At 49.4% G+C, this 20,799-nt stretch overlaps 1 protein-coding gene and 1 long non-coding RNA gene across 2 annotated transcripts in view; one reads left to right on the plus strand and one right to left on the minus strand.

The window, feature by feature from the left end:
- The window catches only part of PBX1 (PBX homeobox 1), a 295,032-nt gene that overhangs the window by 29,158 nt on the left and 245,075 nt on the right, over nt 1-20,799 (plus strand).
- On the minus strand, nt 10,508-14,706 carry LOC109276642 (uncharacterized). Its single transcript, XR_002084774.2, has 2 exons — nt 14,388-14,706; nt 10,508-12,443 (listed from the first exon to the last, which is right to left on the minus strand). It is a non-coding gene; the product is annotated as an uncharacterized LOC109276642 (long non-coding RNA).

Here is a 20,799-nt window from a genome sequence, read left to right on the forward strand (position 1 = left end):
CTGCTGTAGTTAGAGGCAGTCTAGACTTTCCACCTCCCCTGTGGTATTCTTGGCAAGTTGACAGGTATAATTGATGAGTTATTCTAAGAATGTGATTCCTGAGTAAGTCTAGAGTGGGGTGGCTGGGTTTCTGAGTAGTTAATGTGGCTGGGGGAAGGCAGCTGAAGGGGGTGGGGGTTGGGAAGCCGGAGGGAGGTGGGGAGGAGGGTCTTTGTTCAAGCTGAGTGGTGGTTCGGAGAGAGGGTGGCAGGGAATCCTAGCTCACAAGGTCCTCTCTGGGCTCACGATCTCCGGTCTCTGTGCGAGTCTAGGTGGAGCTCCCGTGTGAGTCCAGCGTGTGTCCTAGGAGACGGGAGAGGGACACTTCATCCAGCTCGTAAACCCCCGTGCCAGCCTCCTCAGTGCAGTTTATAGGCATTCACAGAGGAGTGCTCCACTGCTGCCAGGTCGCCCAGTTGCGCCACAGTCCCAAGCTACGATGGTCCCCGGACGGCCCCCTCCTTCTCAAGGGTCAGGAAAAGAGCGGGGGCTGTGGTTGCGAGCCCCGCTTCCCAGTGCCATCAGGATAAGCAGGTGCTAAAGAGGGCGGCCGAGTCCAGCCTGGTTCAGGGGGAATGGAAGGGCACGACCTTTCTGGAATTGGTGTGGCACCCGCACACGGGACGTTGGAAAGCAGTGCAGGATCCGTGGCCGTAGGGGGCCGGCCAGAGGTCAGGGCATCTTCCTCCTCTGCTTTGAGTTCTCTGCCTCGGGGATTCCCCCTCCCTCCCACCACCCCGTTGCTCCTGAGTGGGGTCTGCTGCTGCCTGTAGCATGCCAGTCCCCCCGAAACCTGCCCCAGCCGGCCCCCCACTTGCCTTGCTGCTGATGGAGACTCCTCCTGGGTTTTCTCCTGAGCCCTGGGTTCCGGCGGGTCCCTCTCTCCTTCCTGCCCTGGGAACTAACACTTCTCCAGCATCTGTAACACACAGCCCTTACATTTTTTCTAAACCCAGGCTACTTATTTCTAGATCCAGACACAATTATCGTGCAACTGTGGCTGCACGTTGATTTTCCGGATGTTAGGTGGACCCCAGATCCCAGGGCTCCTTCAGAAGAATTAAGCTGTACCCTTGAAGGTTAGAAGTACTAAGCCGGCCCCACATCCTCTCCCCTTTTTCCTGATGGGAACACTGATCAGGTAGGCGGACGTGGGTGTGAATTCCACCTTCGTAGTTACGGGCTGCATGCCACAGTAAGTTACTTAACCTCTCTGTTTTGTTTTCAATCTGTAAACATGAGGGTATTTGGCTCACCCCCAAAAGTTGTTGAGAGGGCTCATAAATAAATAAATAAATAAATAAATAAATAAATAAATAAAGGAAAGTGGACACTACTTTGTAAAAATACTGCTAGTTTTCTTCTTTTTTAGCTTTTGCTAGGTCGGTGCATACCATCCGGTCTCCTGTAAAGGATAAAGTGCTTTGTGCCTTGGGGACCAAGGAGATCAGGGTGCTTTACGTGCCCAGAGCGGGCCCTTGCTTTCACTGTGTCGGTTTCTTCCCTGGCCCCGCGCGATGGCCCTAGGTCTCTGTTGCTTTTGAGAGGCTCAGCTCCTGATTTTCTTAGGGTTAAGCTGATGTTCTCTCCTTTTGGGGGAACCTTACTTTTCCCACCTTTCTTTTCCTTTGCCCCTGTATTCCAGGCTGCTGTTTCCGGATAGGACCTCCTGGAAAGTAACAGGGCAGTGCGATGATTATAACCTAATTTGCATAGCACTTTATTAATTTAAAATCACTTTCCTGTTTCATCTCCCCCGAAATGTGGCCTTATCCCCATTTCAGAGATAAGGAAATCGAATCTCTGTAAGGAAAAGATTTCAATCCTTTTTTGTTACTAACTTGCTGAGGAAAGGTCACTCAGAAGCGCACAATGAAACAGAATATTAAAGCTGCAGGGGAGACTTTAGAGATCATCCCATCCAGTACTGAGAAGGAGAGGTATGTTACATTCAGATAGAAAATTTAGAACTTGCGATTACCATGTTTAAAAAGGCAAAAAGAAACAGGTGAAATTAATTCCAAGAATATCCCAATATATCTAGAATATTATTTCAATTCGTAATGGACTTAAAATTATAAAGGAGAGTTTACATTTCTTTTTTTTTTTTTTTTTGGACTGAGTCTTTAAAGTTGAGTATGTGTTTTACTCTTACAGCACATCTCCGTTCAGATGAGCCACATTTCAAGGTCTCTGTGCCAACCGTGGCTGGTTTTTACCTTATTGGACAACTCACATCCGGTCTGTTAAATTTTGCAGGTTAGGGCAGTGAGGCTTAGAATTATGAGGAATAAGTGGCAGAAATGAAGCAAGTCTGCTTTCAGAGCTCTTTTCACTGTACCGTCTGCACTCAAGTGACTTCAGTAGGAAGACAAAAGAACCCGGTTTCTGCTACAATTTTACACCTTCTCTCTTACACTCAATAGTTGGGCTTAGAGAGGGCTCCCACTGTCAGTGGGCTTTCAGACAGCTCCATGCCTGTCCCCAAAGGTACATCGTACTCTTTCCAGTAGCAGAGAGACCTTTCGGATTGCTCAGCCTGTCTAGGGGAAGTAGAAATCCCTGGTACGTCTGCCGAGCAGACTTACTTCCCTTCAGTGGAACGGGGTCCTTGCTGCTCAGAACTTCCCTCGCACTACCCTGGGCAAGAAGAAGAAGAAGAAGAGGCATTTATTAATCACCATCTTTGGCATGTTATGTGGGATTGATTTGCTCATTGTCACCACCCAGCTCAGCTTTGCTTTTAGGAGGTGATCTCCAAACCGATACGGTCACTGTGTATTCACCGGCTTCAAGAAACCACCACTGGGAAATCTTATTTATGGCGATGATGGTTATGGTTATGATTATTGACAGCCATTATTATAAACATCATTATTATTTAGTGTTAATCAACAGCAGTATGAAGGGCGCTCTAAAGAACATGGAATTAGACTCTGTCCTTGCAAATGGGCTCATAAGAAAAAAAAATGACAGAAAGAGACACCCAGCCTGGGCTGGCTAAGAAAAATACATGCTAGGGAAATGCGGCTGACAAGCTAGCTCCAAAGGTTGTAATTTTCAGGGCTTTGGTGGAGTCCAATATGGCACCCTGAACATAGATTAGACAAAGAGAAAGTAGAATTTCCCAGTAAAAGACGGTCCATTGTTTCAGACCAGTTTTAGTACTGGACTGAGTTACGGAGAACAAATACAAGGGAAAACGTTGGCTGTAGTTGCGTTTCATTGATACGCAGGCTCATTTTTAGGATCTGTTTCTACCATGTACCATTTGCATTCTTGGATGCCTTTCAGGATCACTGTGATATCATTAGAGACCTGCCCATGATCTGGGAAAAACTTGAGTCTACTGCAGAGAGTGCTTGTTCGTAGGATAGAAGCTGCTGTTTCATTCATCCTCATTCTAGATACAGCCTTTAACTTTCCAGTTTTCTTACGTATTAAATAGGAATAATGGTAACTACGTGATAGCGCGCAGAGAGTTAAGGTGTTATTATTTTGACCGCTGTTAGGGCACGCTAATTTTGTTTCCATACTAAACTCTAAGCTTTTATTGATTTATTTTGTTTACGTGTATGTTGCTCCACTTCTCCAAAATTAAAAAAAAAGTCTATATCTTGGGGCACCTGAGTGGCTCAGTTGGTTAAGCGTCTGACTCTTGAGTTCAGCTCAGGTCATGATGTCATGGCTCGTGAGTTCGAGCCCCACATCGCACTCTACGCTGACAGCCTGGAGCCTGCTTGGGATTCTCTCTCTCCCTCTCGCTGTCTCCCGCTCCCCTGCTCATGCGCTTGTCCTCTCTCTCTCTCTCTTTCTCACAAAATAAATAAGCAAACATTTTTTAAAAAATTATTCAAGAGGAAGCCGGGGCTCAGAGAAGTTTAGTGTCTTGACACATCCACACGGGAGATGAGTGGCACGTCTGGGATATGAGGCTGGTTTCCTGACTGGGACCAATGATCTGTCTTCAGTTGTGCTCCTAACAGTCCTGGGGGTTAATGAAGGCATGCTCCAGGACCCAGGCTTCGAGATAGGAGTTCTTGCTGGTCTTTATTTTGCTATGTTTTTTTTGGTACAAGTTGCCCAATAGGGTAAGATTTGTTTGGGGCAATGGTCATTGCAATTAACAATTTGAAAACACCACTTCACAGTCATGTTTACATTTTGTGTACTGCCGGTTACTTCACTCCTTCAGCTGGGATGGGTTTATGTGGCCCCATAGGGCCAGGTAGGAGGAGCGTCCCCTCTCCCTGTCATTTCTGGAAGGAATAGAGTTGGTTTGCTAGCTGGGAAGGCGGTCATCCCCTTAGAAGGTAGATGGTGATATCAAGCGTCGATGGTTGGAAAACCCAACATAGTTCTTTGAAGGGGTAGACAGTCTTGACTTGTTGGAATGATGGCATCATAAAGGAGTTTTGGGGAGGGGCACAGCGATAATCGTCTACCATACTTCCAAATTTGTTGACCCCAAAGCAAGAGTTTCCCAATTCTTTATATGGACCATTGTACCCATTTGGCTGTCCCCAGTGATGATGATTCTAAGGTGTGGCCTTGAAGCCAGGACATGTACGTACTTTTCCTTAAGAAATTCCTTAAGTTTCGTCCACATTTTAGGACTTCAGGAATGGCCTTTTCATGACCTTGGTTTTGGGGTCTTGTGGCTATGTGATTCCTTAGATGAGTTCGTTTGTAGCGTGTAACTGGGCACTTAAGAAGCCTTGGCCTTTTAGGAAACTGATCTGAATTGTTGCCGTACGTTTCTGTAGGGTTCCCAGTTCTGGGTTTCTGGTTTGGGTTTGTTTGGTTGGTTAACCCGACTAGTAGAATAAGAATATGTTTCTCTTTCTCTCTCTTTTCCTTTCCCCCTTCTTTTCTCCTCCCTACCTTCCTACAGCGTGGTAGAATCCAGAGAAGGATTTCAGACTGGAGTTGGGTGGGGTCAAGGGCACACGGGGAGGGCCTAAGCCATAGCCTTCCATTGTCTGCTGTCATCCTTGGGTATCTCTCCTATCCGCCCCTCACAGACGCCTACCATACACCCTCACAGCTACAAGAGTCACCTGCTGGAGGCGAGCTAGTTTAATTTCCAGACTTTTCTGATGAGCAGACTGGTGCCAAGTGGTCTTTAGTTGAATGCCCAGAGCCCTCACTATGTGGTGCAGTCCTCGGAGAACCTGCTCACGTCTGGTTTTGCCATTTGTCTTATCATTTCTGGGCAGCAGGATCCTCCCTCCCCAGCTCCCTTCTGCCCCCTTTATCCTTCTGGCCGTTTTAAAGGGCTACCTGGGCAGCCACATTTTTCATAAAGAACCTCATACCTTGACATTTGTGCAGTACTGTAGAGTTCACAGCACATTTTCATTTATGTTATCAGATTTGACCTTTCAAACCGCCTGGAGGTAAGAAGGAGAGGTATCATTATCCCCTTTCACGTAAGCAATGGAGGCTCAAAAGGTGGAGTGACTTGCCCTAGGTTATTCAACAGGTATGTGGCTGAGCTTGAATTTGACTCCTGGTCTGGGTCCACACCAGCCCCTCCCTGCCCATAGGCAAAGTAGAGTTCCTCTGCACGGGCCTCCGTTTTCTGTGTCTTTTTCCTCCTGGTTTTTCAGCAAAGAAGCGTCAGCAGGCTTACCAACCGATTTCTTTTTTTCCCCTTCCACCTGTCCCTCAAGATCTCATGTCCCACACCACTCTCTATCCCAACCTCGCTCTCCTCTGACGCCAGCGTGAACTCCCAGTTTTCTCTGAACTGTGTCATTCTTTCTTAATAGATCCTGAGCTTGACCCCAGTCTCTTTCTACTGCTCGCCCACTCCCGCTTCTATTTATGTTTCTTTTCTCTTTCTTCATGCCAGTCTGGAACTGCTCGGCAAATGCTTAGCTGTTCTTTTTTCTTTCTTTCTTTCTTTCTTTCTTTTTTTCTTTCTTTTTTTTTTTTTTTTACAGTATTCCCATGTGAATATTTTATCCGTGGCCTCCTCTCCCTTTTAGTCCTTTCTGGGGAAGGGTTGATAGTTCAGACCCATCATTTTTCTTGTGCCGGTCAAGACTTACAAAAGCGGCTTGGGAGGGGGGCTGTCCTTCAGGGTGGGGGAGGGACACGGGCCGAGTTGGGGACAACTGGTGATCCAGTCGGGATGCTGGAGGTTGGAAGGACGCTTGTCTCTTGTCTCCCTGCTCTCATAGAAGTGCTTGGGGGCAGCTTGGATGAAATGGGCTGCACCCTTTCTAAAAGCCTGTTGCTGGAGTTTAGGAAGACTGGGGGTACATCCTGGCGGGTGTCCTTTCTTCGTTTTACTTTTCCTATTCGTTTGCTAAGCAAAGAGCAGGCTTTGTGCAACCCCCATCCCCCATTTCCCCCCTTTTCTTAAAAAGCTTCTGTGCTCTTTTGAAACAAGCCAACAAAAGTTGAAGCCAGTGTGTGTATGCAACTCAGACCTCATGAGCGGTTCTTTTGCAAAGCAAATTTTAATTCACAGCGGCCAGTTTGGGGGCAGTGCGAAAGACCCTAATCGCCCTGGCAATCTGAAGTACCTCGCCTGATGCTGAATAATGAGGCATGGTGTTCCTGTCTCCTAGATCTCAATTTAGTCTGTTGGGCCTGATAATTGTGAGTGTATTTATGGGGACATTTGGGTAGAATGTGTGAGTCAGGACTGTCCTTAAAAAAAAAAAAAAAAAAAAAAAGCCAAGGTGTAGTGTTCGACTAAAATGACGGAAGTGTTAAGGACCTAAGCGGTTTTATTCCTTTTTAACTGAAGTCAACCTGTACTCCCTCTCTCGACACAAAGCCAACAGGGCTTCTAGCAATTTCCTATTGACCGGGATACCACCATGCCTATTTAGAGCAGTGTAGCTTAACTGGTTAAAGCAGTGTTTTAACACTGCCGTGGACCTGTTCCTGCACCACGGCTCCATCCCTAACGTGGTCGCACGTACACTCGGTACACGCGTACACTCGGTACACGGTACTCGGTACACGTACACGCGGTCACACGGTACACTCGGGGGCAATCCCAGGTGGATCCCAGGCTCAGTCATCCTAGTGGATCACTTTTGACGGGGCCATGGGGGTGATTTCCCCACCTGAAGAATGGCTTGCCTTTCTCGCAAGTCAGGAATCTCTCTGCCGTGGGAAAATCAGAATGCGGCAGGGATTTCTTTATTCGATAGCCACCCCCTTTTGAGGTGAGAAGACTCCTATGCTGACAATAAAGCAAAGGAGAGAGGAGGGAGGTCACTGGACCTGTGGTTAAAGGGGATTGGAAGGAAACCTCATTCCCTGGCAGGTAAGCTCATTGCGAGGGTGACGGAGGTTTTGCCACATTTGTGGGGGTCACCGGCGAGGGGAGCATGCGCGATTCTTTCCCCCAGGGGATGGGAATGCGGGACTTGAGGTTGTGCTGGGCGGAGGGTGAGTCTTGGGGGACGTGGTGTGGCATCCGTGTGCCCCCGTGGAGCACGTGCCCTTCTCCCCATCCCTGCCACCTGCCTCACCCCAAGCTTTCACTGCATTTCCTTGAAGATCGTAAGGGTTCATACACTGCAGTCGGGTACTCTGAAGATGCTTGTGGGGTTTATTTTGCAGCGGGCCCATTCTGGGGAGACTCCAGGGAGCACCCCCCTTGTCTCTTTCCCTGTCCTGGCTGCTGGCGGTGGTGGCCGCTCTGTGGCTCTGAAAGTTAATCCTCCCTTGTTAATCCGTTTAGGTAAAGCTGTTAGTTAAAAGGTAATCTGTTTAGCCTCTCTTTCCCCGGTCAGCCCGGCTGCTGGAGGAGAAGGGGGTTCTCGGACGCCTGCGTTTTGGCCCAGCCACTGTTCATTGTGGCCTCGGGAGAAAAGCTGCCCGACCAGTTCCCAGGCCCTGGTTAGTTAAAGCCCTGTGCTGTTCCCAGCACACACAGGTACAGTGGGGGCTGGAGAGAAACAGCCTAGGAGAAGGAAGGACTGCCAGGAAGGGGCCCACCCTCCAAACCATGACGCCCCCACGCCCCCCAGCCGGGTTTCAGTTTCTGCAGCTTGGGGCAAACTTCAGGCTTCTGCCCTATTCTGGAAGTGGGTCTCCATTTTAGCACTCCAGGAAAACGCCCGGGCCCTGGTTGTTCTCGTGGGTTTTTACTGTATTGTATTTTTTGATGTTCTTGTTAATTTCATTGCTTGAACAAGGGCCTGGTTGATGGCGAAGAGTGGGTGTCGCCCACTTAGGCACAGCGCTCGCCCGCAGCCACACACGGCCCCACGGGCAAGACAGCCTGCGCCTTTCCTCCCTCCCGGGCACCCCAGCCCTCTCCACCAGCCCCCCCGAGGTCCCACCAGCCCCGTGTTTCCTCCACTTGACCTGCTCCCCCCGCCCCCGCACATCTCCCCCCCGCAAAGTCCCTAAATTGCTCACTTGCACGAAAGGGCCCTTGCCTTTGAGGGGAGCTCTCCAGGCACCTAATTTCTCCCCGATTCCTTTCTGTCCTCAGAGGTCCCCAAAGGTACTTTGTAGCATGTTTGCCGTTAACCGGCTGTAAATTAGGGGCTGAATGTATGCGGCCTCCATGAGGGCCTCCCCTGGCTGGCGAGTGTTCAGTCCAGAAGGCCGGGGGCAGGCCCGAGTGCCCGGGTGTCAGGTTTCAGCCTCGTGTCCCCCTCCTTTCTTTTCTTCTGCAGCTGCCTTACCTCCCTTCCTTATCTTTCACCTCTTTCCTTCCTCCTTCCCAACCCACTCCGCCCCCACCCTCCAGAGTTTTCTAAAAGTAGCCACTAGGCACAGAGCGGGAATAATGAGACTAGGAAAGCAGCATTTCGTTTTTTTTCTCTACACAAGGCAGGGCCAAAAGAGTTCGTGCTATTTCCCTCCCCCCCGCCCCCCCCCCTTCCCTGTTTTTCCTTTTCTGTCTTTGTGTTTTCAGCCTTCTTTCTTTCTCTTTAACCATTCTGGTTCGGAATGGTTGCTTGCAAAAGAGAGGAATTTTGAATAACTGCCTAAGTGAAACAGAATGTGGAGAAAGTTCAGCTCTGTCTCAGGCTTTGAAAAATTAAAATGAGAGGTGAATAATGCAATTTTGTCCCGGAGGGGCTGGCCAGATGTAGCTCAGGGCCTCCGCTCACGGCGCTGGGGTGTTTTTACCTGCGTGAGGGGTAGTCGCACTTTGTGTGAAACACTCTGTTACGTGAAAATATGGACCCTCAGGAACAGATACCGAAATATTTAGGGGTTTCCAGAAGAAGCCTTTGTGTGATTCAGTGTCTTATTACACGTGTTTTTTAGGCGGCATCGTAGGGACCATGGAAGGTGGTGGGTTCTGTTGAGATAGCAAACTTCCGAGTTTGTGCAAAGTGTGGTTAACTTTTCCAGAAATCCGTTTCTTTTCAAATAGAGGGCTTGTGACAGGCTATGTGGAAAACACCGACCTATCCCACCAGCGTGGGGACCGAGCGCTTCCCGGGGATATCTGCCTTATACGCTTTGAGTTTTAAGTTTCATGTGGCCTGTTTTTCAGTTCAGTGACTGGACTGTAGCTAGGAAGGAATAATATGATCATCTTAAACACGTACTGTTGGCCGTAGTGCAAAGCCCTTTGTACATGATCTCATTTAATCCTGTTTTATTTGATTTGATTTTATTATTATTATTTTTTTACATTTATTTATTTTTGAGAGACAGAGTGAGACAGCATGAGCAGGGGAGGGGCAGAGAGAGAAAGAGACACAGACTCTGAAGCAGGCTCCAGGCTCTGAGCAAGCAGTCAGCACAGAGCCTGACGCGTGGCTCGAACCCACCAGCCGTGAGATCATGACCTGAGCTGAAGTCAGACGCTCAACCGACTGATTTACCCAGGCACCCCCTTATTTAATCCTATTTTAGCAACGAGGAGACCGAGGAGTGCAGAGGTTCTAGAAATTGTATGAGGCTGTGCTGTGCACAGCCTGCCTTCTTTCCTGTCTGCGCTTTATGGTCATTACACGGTGCGCTCATTACTCTTAGGATTACAGATTTCTGAGGCTCCTTCCATCCTAATATTCATCCATTCACTCATTCATTCATTCATTCATTCACCAGACACCTGTACAGGACGCCTCCTGTGTACCGCGATGCCCTGTCATTCAGGCCCACGCTTGGTGCTGACTTTTTGTCACAGGGTCTAATGAGTTAGCCATAACCCATCAGGAGTGGACATGGCCCCTTTATTGTGTCCTGTGAGTCCTTGCTTATGCCATCCGCTTATTACTGTGGCATCCATATGTAATAGTCATAAAGGACTTGGCAGACAAAATGAACTTCTAGAGAGGACTGCATTAAACTTTAATAGAAAGAATTCTTAGTAATAAGCTGAAGATGCGTCTCGGTGTGTGGCTGAGCCGTTCCTTTGAGGCTGGAGTATAAGCTATGTGATAGTAGAGACTTTGACTCATTGCTCTGTCCTGCCACCTAGAACATTCTCTGCCATATAGCAAGGACTCCTTATTTACTTAATGAGTGAAGGAGACGGTTAATGCTTTATTTGTGCGTGGGGACTGATGGCATTTGCAGATTTTGTATAACATACATTGCATAAACATTCATACTGCCTTATTATAACTTAATTTTTTTGATGAGTGAGAGGGATTTCAGAATCTTACAAGCTCATTGATTTACAGAAGATGGTCTGACTGACTCTGCAGTGAGGTTTGGGGGAAGGATGCCAAAGTGACATTAGAACCAAGTTTCAGTAGATCTTGAGGGATGCAGAGGCGTAGCTGAAGAATGAATGAGTGTGGGGTGTATCCAAGGCTGAGTACACAGCATGTGCAGAGGCCTCGAGTCACGTGATCGTGATGGCCAGAGTCCAGGGCCGTCCCGGGCTCCAGTTGTGCCAAAGCTAAGAATTCCCAGTTTGGAAGGCTTCGGTAGTAATGCTTGAAGCATATCAAGGTTCTCAGAGGCTGAAAAGAGCAGGGAGGAGGATGAGCTGGGTAGCCTGTTGGGTATTCAAGTCCAGGGGTCAGCTGGAAATATGCTTCAGAGAAGGGTCAGGGCTGGAGACATGAACGTGGGGGGCATCAGTATGTAAATAGCAACCGATGTTATGGGGGGAGGAGTGTGAGGGTACAAGAATGTCTGTGTAGAATGTGAGAGGACCAGGAAAGAACACCGAGAATGCCAACATATGCGGGCTGGCATATGGGTCGAAGAGGGTAAGATAACAAGGGTTATCAGAGAGGCAGGAGGAACGCTTGGAAAGAGTGTCACCTTCAGAGCCCAGGCAGGTGTGAGAACTGCAAGTTCACCCACATCAGGGGGTGCCAGGGCCTTGCTCTGGACTCCCCTACTTCTGTCCTTAACATACATTATGTTCCATTTGTCGATTTACTGTCTATTTCCCATGAGTTTGTGAGCTCCATGAACACAGGGTTGAGGTGTGTTTTATCCTTGTGCCTAGGTCAGGAACGGCCAAGAGGTTTCATCTCCTGTGCCAAGTCTGAGAATTCTGAGCTGAGTACAAGGTCCTTGGAGAAGAGCGCCTTAGTCCACTAATGGTTTTCTGATGTGGGTTCAGGAGCAGAGGCTGGTGGCAACTTGCCATGTAGTTTTTCATCTCTGCATTAGGCCCTCATTCATTCATTATTCAGCAAATATTTACCGGGCACCCAACATGGGCCACGTCCTGTGCCAGATACCCAATAAATGTTTATCGAATCAATATTGAATGGTTAAAGCTTGCAACAGCCTTAAAAGGAGTAGTAAAGGGACCCGACCCGGGATGGGCAGCCTTCGAGAGCCTCGTGGAGGTCAGCCTCTGTGTTCTGTGCCTCTGCTAATCCCACCCACGCGTGCAGACGTGTACCGGTCGGCCCAAAGTCCTTGTAAACAGAACGCCATATGTCCGTGATTACAATACAAATGCTTTTCGCTTGTATAAGTACTTAACTTATTAGAGTACGCTCACATCTCACTCGATCTTTGTATGTCTCCAGCTGGAGACATAGGTCATAGGTGGTTCGCTCTATGCGACAGATGAGGTGGTAGAGATGTTTATTACCTGAGTAAGTAGCAAACCTGAAACCGAGCTGGGGGCAGAACACAGGTCTGACTCCAGCTTCTAGCTCTTTGAGAGTATGGCGCTGGGCTCGGCTTCTCTGATCACAGAACATGGCCCTGCTCTTGGAGTAACTGGAAGAGCCTGATGCCTCGCTTTTTTCCAGAGGATTTTCCATGGAACCCACAAGGCACCCGGCAGCCCTTGGGTGACGGGAGGAGGAAGAAATGATTGGCTCCCGGAGGCTTCCCGGGCTCCCATTCATGATTCATGATTCTTTCTCTGTAGCTAATTTTTGTTAAGTAGAAGAATTCCAGGAATCCTTCAGGAATTGAGGGAGACTGCTCTCTCCTGAAATATAAAACATCTGCTCTTGGTCTCTTTGGAGCTCCACTGTCTGGGGGAAAACAAGGAAAAAGAGTTGATATGAAACAGACATTTTTTCAAACAATAAATTCCCCTTTACTCATTAATTAAAAAATAAACTTAGGGACAGAGGCGTCTGACTTTTCAGGAGGCCTCTCCTGGCACTTTTTTTTTTTCTGAGAAAGTGATAAATTCAGAGCAAGAGACCGAGTCTCTAAGAACATACAGTTATGGGTGTTGGTTGGACATGGCCTTTCCCTGTAACTCTACCTTGCTTCAGCATGCTGGGCAATTTTGAGAAGGACTCAGGCTTTCTTTCTCTCTTTCTTTTCTTTCTTTCTTTCTAAAAATTTTTTTTATGCTTACTTTTGAGAGAGAGAGAGAGACAGAGACAGAGCGTGAGCAGGAGAGGGGACAGAGAGAGACACACACACACACACATAGAATCTGAAGCAGGCTCCAGGCTGAGCTGTCAGCCCAGAGCCCGACGTGGGGCTGGAACATGAACCACAAGATCATGGACCTGAGCCAAAGTCAGATGCTTAACTGACTGAGCCACCCAGGCGCCCCAGGACGAGTACTTTCTTACTGTTAATCAGAGATATGAACACCTCTAGGGACAGAAGCATGGCGGGACCTGTTTTACAGTCTGAAAAACACGGAGGGAAATTGCCAAAAATCCTCATTTTCATGTTCCTGTACCTTTCGCTTCCTTCTTTGTTAGCCCTTTTCTATCCCTGCAAACTCCCTTCTTGTCTCCTGGCTACCTGAGGCCTCCCTGGCCCCATCCTCCTAGCCCCACCCCCCCAGGCCCCATCCCCCAGGCACTCTGAGATGCTCAGCCTCTTCTAGGGTTTTGCTCTTTGGGCCATCACTGTGAGCCACCTGGATTTCATGGAACCACCTAAAACCTTTCTGTTGAATTTGGGAAGAGCTTTAGAAACGGGGAGCGGGGGGGGGGGGTGGGTTGGGGGGGAAAGGGAGGCAAGCATGTTTAGGGGCGGAGACCATCCCGATTTTGCTCACGCTGTATTCCCAGCACCCAGCCCAGTGACTGTTGCACAGTAGGCACCCCATCTTCATTCGCTGAAAAGTTATCTGTAAGTTCAGCAGGGGGTACGGCAAAACAAGAGGGGAGTTAGTGCCTGGGCCTCTTCAGCAGAGAAGGAGGTCCCGTGACTTGAGGGTGTGGGAGAAGATGCTTCCTGGCAAGTCCCAGAAGGGGACAGAGACACCCAAGGGTTGGCGCAAGTTCACGACGTCCAGCCCTCTGCCCCTGTGCGGCTCCTTTTGTTCTGTTGGGTTCAGTACCAAGGCAACGGATGGCTGCCACCTCGGTGGCCTCCCCTGCCCCCTTGTCCCCGCTTGCCATCGGCCTGCAAGCCTTAATGCAGCCCTCTCTGGCGCCAACAAGAGCCTCCCGCAGAAGGGGAGCCTCGAGGGCCTGGAATTGTGAGGGAAATGTAAGCTCTGAGTTGGAGGGTGGTCCTCGGCCCCTCCCCTTCCCTCCTTTGAACCCGGGAGGGGGCTGGTTCCAGGGCTCTGTGGGAAAGCTCTTTTGAAGGGCGATGCACTTGGGCCATGGGGCCCCATTCCACTTTAGTTGAGGGGGTCCCCGTCGAGTTCCAAAGAAAACGTGGTGAGGGTAACATAAAAGCAGAGTTTAGCAACCAGGGACCCAGTGGTCCGCAGGGCCTGCTTTCTTAATTGCTGGTGGATTAGGCCAAGAAGGCACTGGGCTGGGGTGGGGTGGGGTGGGGAGAGCTTTTGTAAGAGGTTAAGTTCCTGGTGGAGTGATGATTGGATTAGCAACAATTTGGTGGAAACAAGGATGTACCAGGAGCAACACAAGTGATCTCTGTGTCCCTCCGCTTCGCCACAGACCTTAGTTGGGCCTGTGGTCCTGGAGGGTCCTGGGGCTGCTGCATCACCCTTGTTGGGAGGGAGGGGGGGACGGGCTGGTGGAGGAAGTCACCTGGTTCTCGTGCCCCTGAGCCTCGGGGCCACACATTTGCATGTTCCCCTGTCCTTCCAAGCTGAGCCCGGAGCTGGGGAAGAAAGAAAAGAGAAAAGCAAATTAGATGTTTGACCAGCAGAATGAATTCTGTCTCCAGTCAGGCTGGCTTACATTTGTCTTGCTTTCTATTTTCTGAACTTTCTCTCACCATAAATCCTCTCTGTTCTCCTTTTATCCATGAAAATGTTGTAATCTTTGTGCCAGCACTTTTGGCTGGTGGGGTCTGTCCCAGCTTCATAACCTCCCACGGTCTTTTTGTCACTTTCTGGTCTGTCCCTCGGAGCCCCCCCCCCCCCCCCACCCCAACTCCGCTTTGAAATGCCTTTTTCTTTTTCCTTTTTCCCTCTTTTTCAGCTTTCAGGATTTCTTGCTTTACGCTTGGACGTTCACTTGACCCTTCTTGGGGTCTGTTTTTTTTGGTTTTTTTTTTCCCCTCTAGCTTTGGGTCATGTTCCCATTTCTATCTTTCAATTAAGATTGTTACTCTCGGGTATACACAATCACCCGGGATCAGTTCTCTTTTGGGTTGTCTGTTTAGAGAAGCGAGCCAGCCTGCTCAGAAAAAAAAAAAAAAAAAAATGTCCCCTGGATGTGCCATCCTGTACCGAACTTCTTGTTGGCTTTGAGGCATGGGAATAAACATTACTTACAGGTCGGCCGTCCACTCTGCCAAGGGAATAGAAATGAGGGTTAACGCACCCCACAGGAAATGGAGGCAACCCCATTTTGGAGGGGGGCTGCCTGACTTGGGAGCTGGCGTGAGGGAGGGCCTACGGTGTGCCCGGCCTCCCACTAACATTTCCCCCTGCTTCCCACTTTACCTCCAGCAAGAGGGGAGCTGACAGCCTGCAACAATGCCTCCTTTCTTCTCTTTCTTCTCCGAGGGCCAGTGTTTTGATAGTGTCCGGTTACACCCCAGCCTCCCCCTGGCCCATTTATAAACCTGACACGGGCAACATGATGTAATGTTATTTTTCAGGATCTCAATGAGGGAATTTTTTGCCCCAGGTCAGAAGAATGCTAGTTGATTTTTGCTGAAATGAACCATGGCCTGGTATAATAGATGGGCTCTTAGTTCAAGAAGGTGGGGGTGCGGTGGGGGGAAAGAAGGGGCTTGCGCTGGAGTTGAGTCAGTGAGGAGTGCGGCTTTTTTTCTGCTTGGCCCTTCCCCTTCCAGGTGCTGGAGCCAACCTTTCTTGTTGGGGAATGCTCTTGTGGAAGGAGGCTTGGCGGCTGCCCCTTTAGAGCTGTCTTGCTGGGGTCCGTTGCCATTGTCTTAATTTCCAGCGCATTGCCATTGAGGGCGCAGTGGCGGGGACTGAACTAGGAAGTGACAGTAGAAAAGAAAGTGAGGCCTTTGGAGTGGGGTGGGGGGGGGGAGGGGGGTGCTTTCCTGGTGACTGAGTCAGTCTGGAAGGCTGGAGTTCAGCCCTGGTTCCCCTGCTGTGCCTGAGCTGCTCCCTGCACTTGGCTGATCCACTTGGCGGGAGCTGATGGGCCTTTGGGCTCTTGGGGCTCCCTCCCCTCCAGCTGCTGCCTGTGGCCTTTTTTGTGGACAGTACTTGTACCCTAAACATTTCAGAATAGTCGCATTTTTATATTTACATTTGTTTTGCATCAAAAGGCACCGAAGATTCTATAGTGTGAAGTTTACCTGGCCCTCCCTGGGAGCGCCGGCCTAGGTGGGGAAGAGATGTGCTGGGCCTCCCGCTGCTGTCCCCACCTCACCAGTCTCTCTGGCTTCCTAGAGGTGGCCGTTGCCTGTGGCTCAAGAGAGGTGGGAAAGCCTTGTGGTTAAAGAGGACTGGAGCTGAAGTACAACTGGGCTTTCCATTGCTGGCCCCGTTATTAATGGGTGGGTTAACCTCGGGCAGGTGCGCCTGTAACCTTGGGTCTGTTAAATATGAGGAATAATAGGTCCCCCACACAGGGTTATTGGGCACGTTAAATGAGTTAGTGTATACAGAGTGCTTCCAAGAGTGCTTGGCATGTAGGGAATACCGTATGAGAATTTCCTTTAAAAAGTCCTTCCAGAAATATTTTTACAGATTGCAAATGTATTTTCTCCTCCTAGGTTCCTCTTTCTTTCTGGGTTAGTCTCAAAGATTTAAGTGGCTCGTGCTCAGGCATCCCGTTCCAATTTTTTTTAACGTTATTTATTTTTGAGAGAGAGAGAGAGAGAGAGCGTGGGTGAGTGCGCGCTGTGGGGGAGGGGCAGAGAGGAAGGGGGACAGGGCAGCCAGGGGGGCTCTGCACCGACAGCAGACAGCCGGACACGGGGGCTCAAACTCACCAACTGTGAGGTCGTGACCTGAGCTGAAGTCAGACACTTGACCGACTGAACCACGCAGGTGCCACTCGTGTTCCGATTTTTGACCCGAACCGCTTTGTTACCGTACCTGTAGGCAAGCCATCTGAGGCCACCGCCTAGATATTTATACCGAAAGCCATGTTGGACTGTCCAGGGGAGCATTTCATGCCAACTGCACTGAACTTGTCACTGTTCTCAGAACAGGTAACACCCTTGTTTGACTCTTAGCCCTTGCAATGCATCTTCTGCCTTGAATGCATTCCCTACCTCCATGCCACCTGGCAAATTTTTCTTCTTTCTTGGAGGACCGGCTCAAATCTCCGGATTGCTGTAAAGCTGTTCTTACCGTCCCCAGGCTCCTCCTGAGGGTCTCCCTAGATGGTACATGGGTCTCTGCGCTGGTGTTCGCGCACTCTGCTGGCGTCACAGTCTGTGTCTGTCTGTCCCTGAGAGCCCCGGGGTCTCCCAGGACCCGGACCGCCAGCTAGCACCGTGCCTGTTATATATATAGTTAGTGCTCCCTATCTATTTTTATTTTTATATATTCTTTTATTATTATTTTAGAAAGAGAGAGAGAGAGCGAGCGAGCACATGTGAGGGAGAGGGGCAGTGGGATGGATGGATGGATGGATAGATAGGTAGATTAGGTAGATAGATAGATAGATGGATAGATAGATAGATAGATAAGTCTTACGCAGGCTCCATGCTCAATGCAGAGCCCAAAGTGGGTTTCGATCCCACAACTCTGGGATCGTGACCTGAGCCAAAATCAAGAGTCAGACGCTCGACCGACCGAGCCACCCGGGCACCCCCTTCTTCGTTTTAATAAATGAACAAATAAGCACTTTTTGGTGACAACGATATAAATGTCCTGGTCTCATCTCCGTCTCTGGTGAGGTTGCCTTGGGGAAGACACAAAGAAACCAGGCTCCATGTTAGGCTCTGACCAAAGTCTCAGTCTGAGTCCAGATGTCTACAGAGCATGTGCTGGTCTAGTGCTGGAGGTCCCCGGGTGCTGCCACTACACTGCCCCTCAGGCTCTCTCTGTCTCTCTTCTCCTGGAGCCTGGGGTGGTGATCCCAGTGGGCACCCAAGCCTGGGAAGACCCGGCATGTATTCCTTGAAAAGTAGAGTCTGGTGAGGAAACTCCATTAACTCCCGAGGCTCTGGCCATGGGATGTCTGGCGGGGGGAACAGAAGCATAGAACAGAAGAAACTGAGGACGTTTCTTTGCCCCCGTTGACACTCAGGGAGCAAGGGACACTTCTGTTATTCCCTGAATTGGGGCCATCAGGGATTGGGCCCTCCTCGTGTGAGCCAGTGCACAAAAGCACAGCAGACATACGGAGAGAGTGAGTGTATTTTGGAGACCGTTTATTCCAACCCCTCTCATTAGGTAAAGGGGCAGAGTGAAGCAAAGAGGGATCAAGGGTCTTGACCAGAAGACACAGGCCTATTCTGTCCTGAAGGCTTGGGATGCACATCTCAGGACAGTGGTTCGTCCCGTTCCTAGCCGTGCTGCCTTCGGAATTTCAGGGTCACGCAATCGGAATTTCAGGGTCACGCAGTCAGGTCGGTCCCCCTATGCCTCTTTTTCCTTCGACTGGACCTTTCTTGTCTCTTCCCTTCTTTCCTTGTCTCTCGCTCCCTCCCCTTCCCCCACTTACGGGTCTCTTTCTTTCTGTTGACCTGTGGCTTCTGGCCCCTCCGACATTGCAAACCGATTTCTGCCAACTGGCTGGTGAAGAGTCTGCTCTTCTACTGCCCTTGGGATTCATCTTCACCCTCTGAAATGTAGAGGCAGCTCATGGAAACGGCAGCTCTGAATTGGGCCTCCTTACAGTGCTCATGGTGACGACGAACAGGTCTGGTAGGCCGTGACCCGTGGGTGGCTTGGGCTGCCTTCCCTGATCACGTCAGCTACGTTACGTAAGCGGCGTTCAACTTTTCCCTTTATTCTTGGGTCATGAGGACTCCTCCAAACTGTAGGTCTCCCAGGTAGCCAAAGGAAGTTGACGGACAGGATTTCTGCGTGGAGTCACCAGTGGTTTTCAAATAAGAAAAAGGGTCAGGGCGTCTGGGTGGCTCCGTCGGTTGAACATCTGACTTCATCTCAGGTCGTGATCTCTCAGTTTGTGAGTTCGAGCCCCGCATCGGGCTCTGTGCTGACAGCTCAGAGCCTGGAGCCTGCTTCGGATTCTGTGTCTCCCCCTCTCTCTGCCCCTCCCCTGCTCATGCTCATGCTCTGTCTCTCAATAATAAATAAGGGTTAAAAAAATGATAAGAAAATAAGAAAAAGAGTTGAGTTGGACCTCCTTTCCTTTCCTTTTATTAACAATCTATGGGTTAGTGTGGTCTTGTTGACCATCTTGTTTCCACTTCTACCTGTGGCTGAAATAACCTTTCAAATAACCACAAGGAATATTTTAAAAGGCGAATTCGTTCTTGGGGTGCCTGGGTGGCTCAGTCGGTTAAGCGTCTGACTCTTGGATTCTGCTCAGGTCACCATCTCTCACGTTTCGTGGGCTCAAGCCCCGTGTCAGACTCTGCGCTACGAGTCCCGGATTTCTCTCTACCTCTCTCTTTGTCTCTCTCTCAAAATAAATAAATAAACTTTAAAAAAAGAAAAAAAAAAAAGAAGAAAAAAACCCCAAATTCATTCTTTTTTTTCTCCGTATCTAATTTTCTCTGCCCTAATAGAAAAGTAATGGATCAATAACAGGACTTTTCTGGAGTAATTTTTCCCACACCACGGCACCATTGATTGGGTCGACGAGGCAGTGACGTGAAGCGGTCACTAAACACAGCCAGAGTAGCCAGACTGACTTTTGTGTGGTTTTGTTTTCCGGACAAGGACTCGGTTAGTTAGAACAGCATTGAATTGTGCCCACCACAACGAAGTCAAACCCGCGAGACAGTTACAAATGACCTGTCACGAGGGAGGAGGAGTGGAGTGGAGGAAGGTGCGGGAGGGAGAGCCCACAGGCCTTCCTGTGAACGACTAGAACACCCTATTGACTTTGGGATCTGGCTTCCCCCAGGGCCGGATATGCCCAGAAGGGTCTTGGAGGTTAAGAGCCAGGAGCCTGGGGAGGCGAGGGGTCCTTGTGTTTGGTCACTGAGGTGCCTTCCAGGTGGTCACCATGGAAATCCTTCTCACCGGGGCGTCCCGAGCTGACAGACCCCAGGACCATGTGTAATATGGTCACATGCACCTTGGGAGCAGGGATCCCAAGGCTGGCGTAGTCTCTTTCTGTCCTGGCCTGTGGAGCTGTTGCCGTGTGACTCCCGGTCAACTTTTCGGTGGCTGGTCTCCAAACCTGGGGCTGATTCAGCATATGAACAGGTCTAGGCCAGTTCTCGACGCCTGAGTCTGTGCCTGATCCAAGTGGGAAGCTGTTCCTCCCCTGTGCCCTGTAGTCCCTGTGTCCCTTCTCCCAGGTGCTTACCACTCCCTGTGCTCCCAGGTCTCTCTCTCCCCCGCTTCCCCTTTTCCTCCTGTGCTGTGTGGTAGGAAACTGTTACCCTGTTGGTGGGCAGCATGAGGTTAAGCCGAGTACGAACACCTTGCAGTCACATAGCATTATATTGGGCGTATCTCCCTTGAGAAATATATTCCTGGGAGTATACCAGTATAATGAGTTTCAGCTAGCTGAATCATATTGTTTTAGCTACCGAAATGATTAATTTACAAATTTGTTCTCGAGGGCAAAACCCTGACCGAGGCCATCTCCCTCCACCACATGCAGAAATTTTCAGTAAAAGTTGAAGAGGCGTATTTTCGAAGAAATTACAAGGTAAAAATACCGTATGGAACAGGAAAAAGAAATCCCAAAATTGCATTTTCTACATGCTAGCTTGAGAGGGAGCTGCATTTTCTGAGATGATTCGGTCTTTTTAAAGGTAGTAATAACAACCAATATTTATCGATACTTATCATGTGTTAGGCATAAGTGCTAAATCCATTGACGTAAATCATTTCCCGTAATCCTCATAATAATCCTTTAAGGAATGGAATAGATTTATCCTAATTTACAGATTTTGAGACTGAGGTTCAAA

Source organism: Panthera pardus, unplaced genomic scaffold, assembly GCF_024362965.1.
Source record: "Panthera pardus isolate Hobbes unplaced genomic scaffold, ASM2436296v1 HiC_scaffold_21, whole genome shotgun sequence".
In the NCBI taxonomy this organism is placed as follows: Eukaryota; Metazoa; Chordata; class Mammalia; order Carnivora; family Felidae; genus Panthera; species Panthera pardus.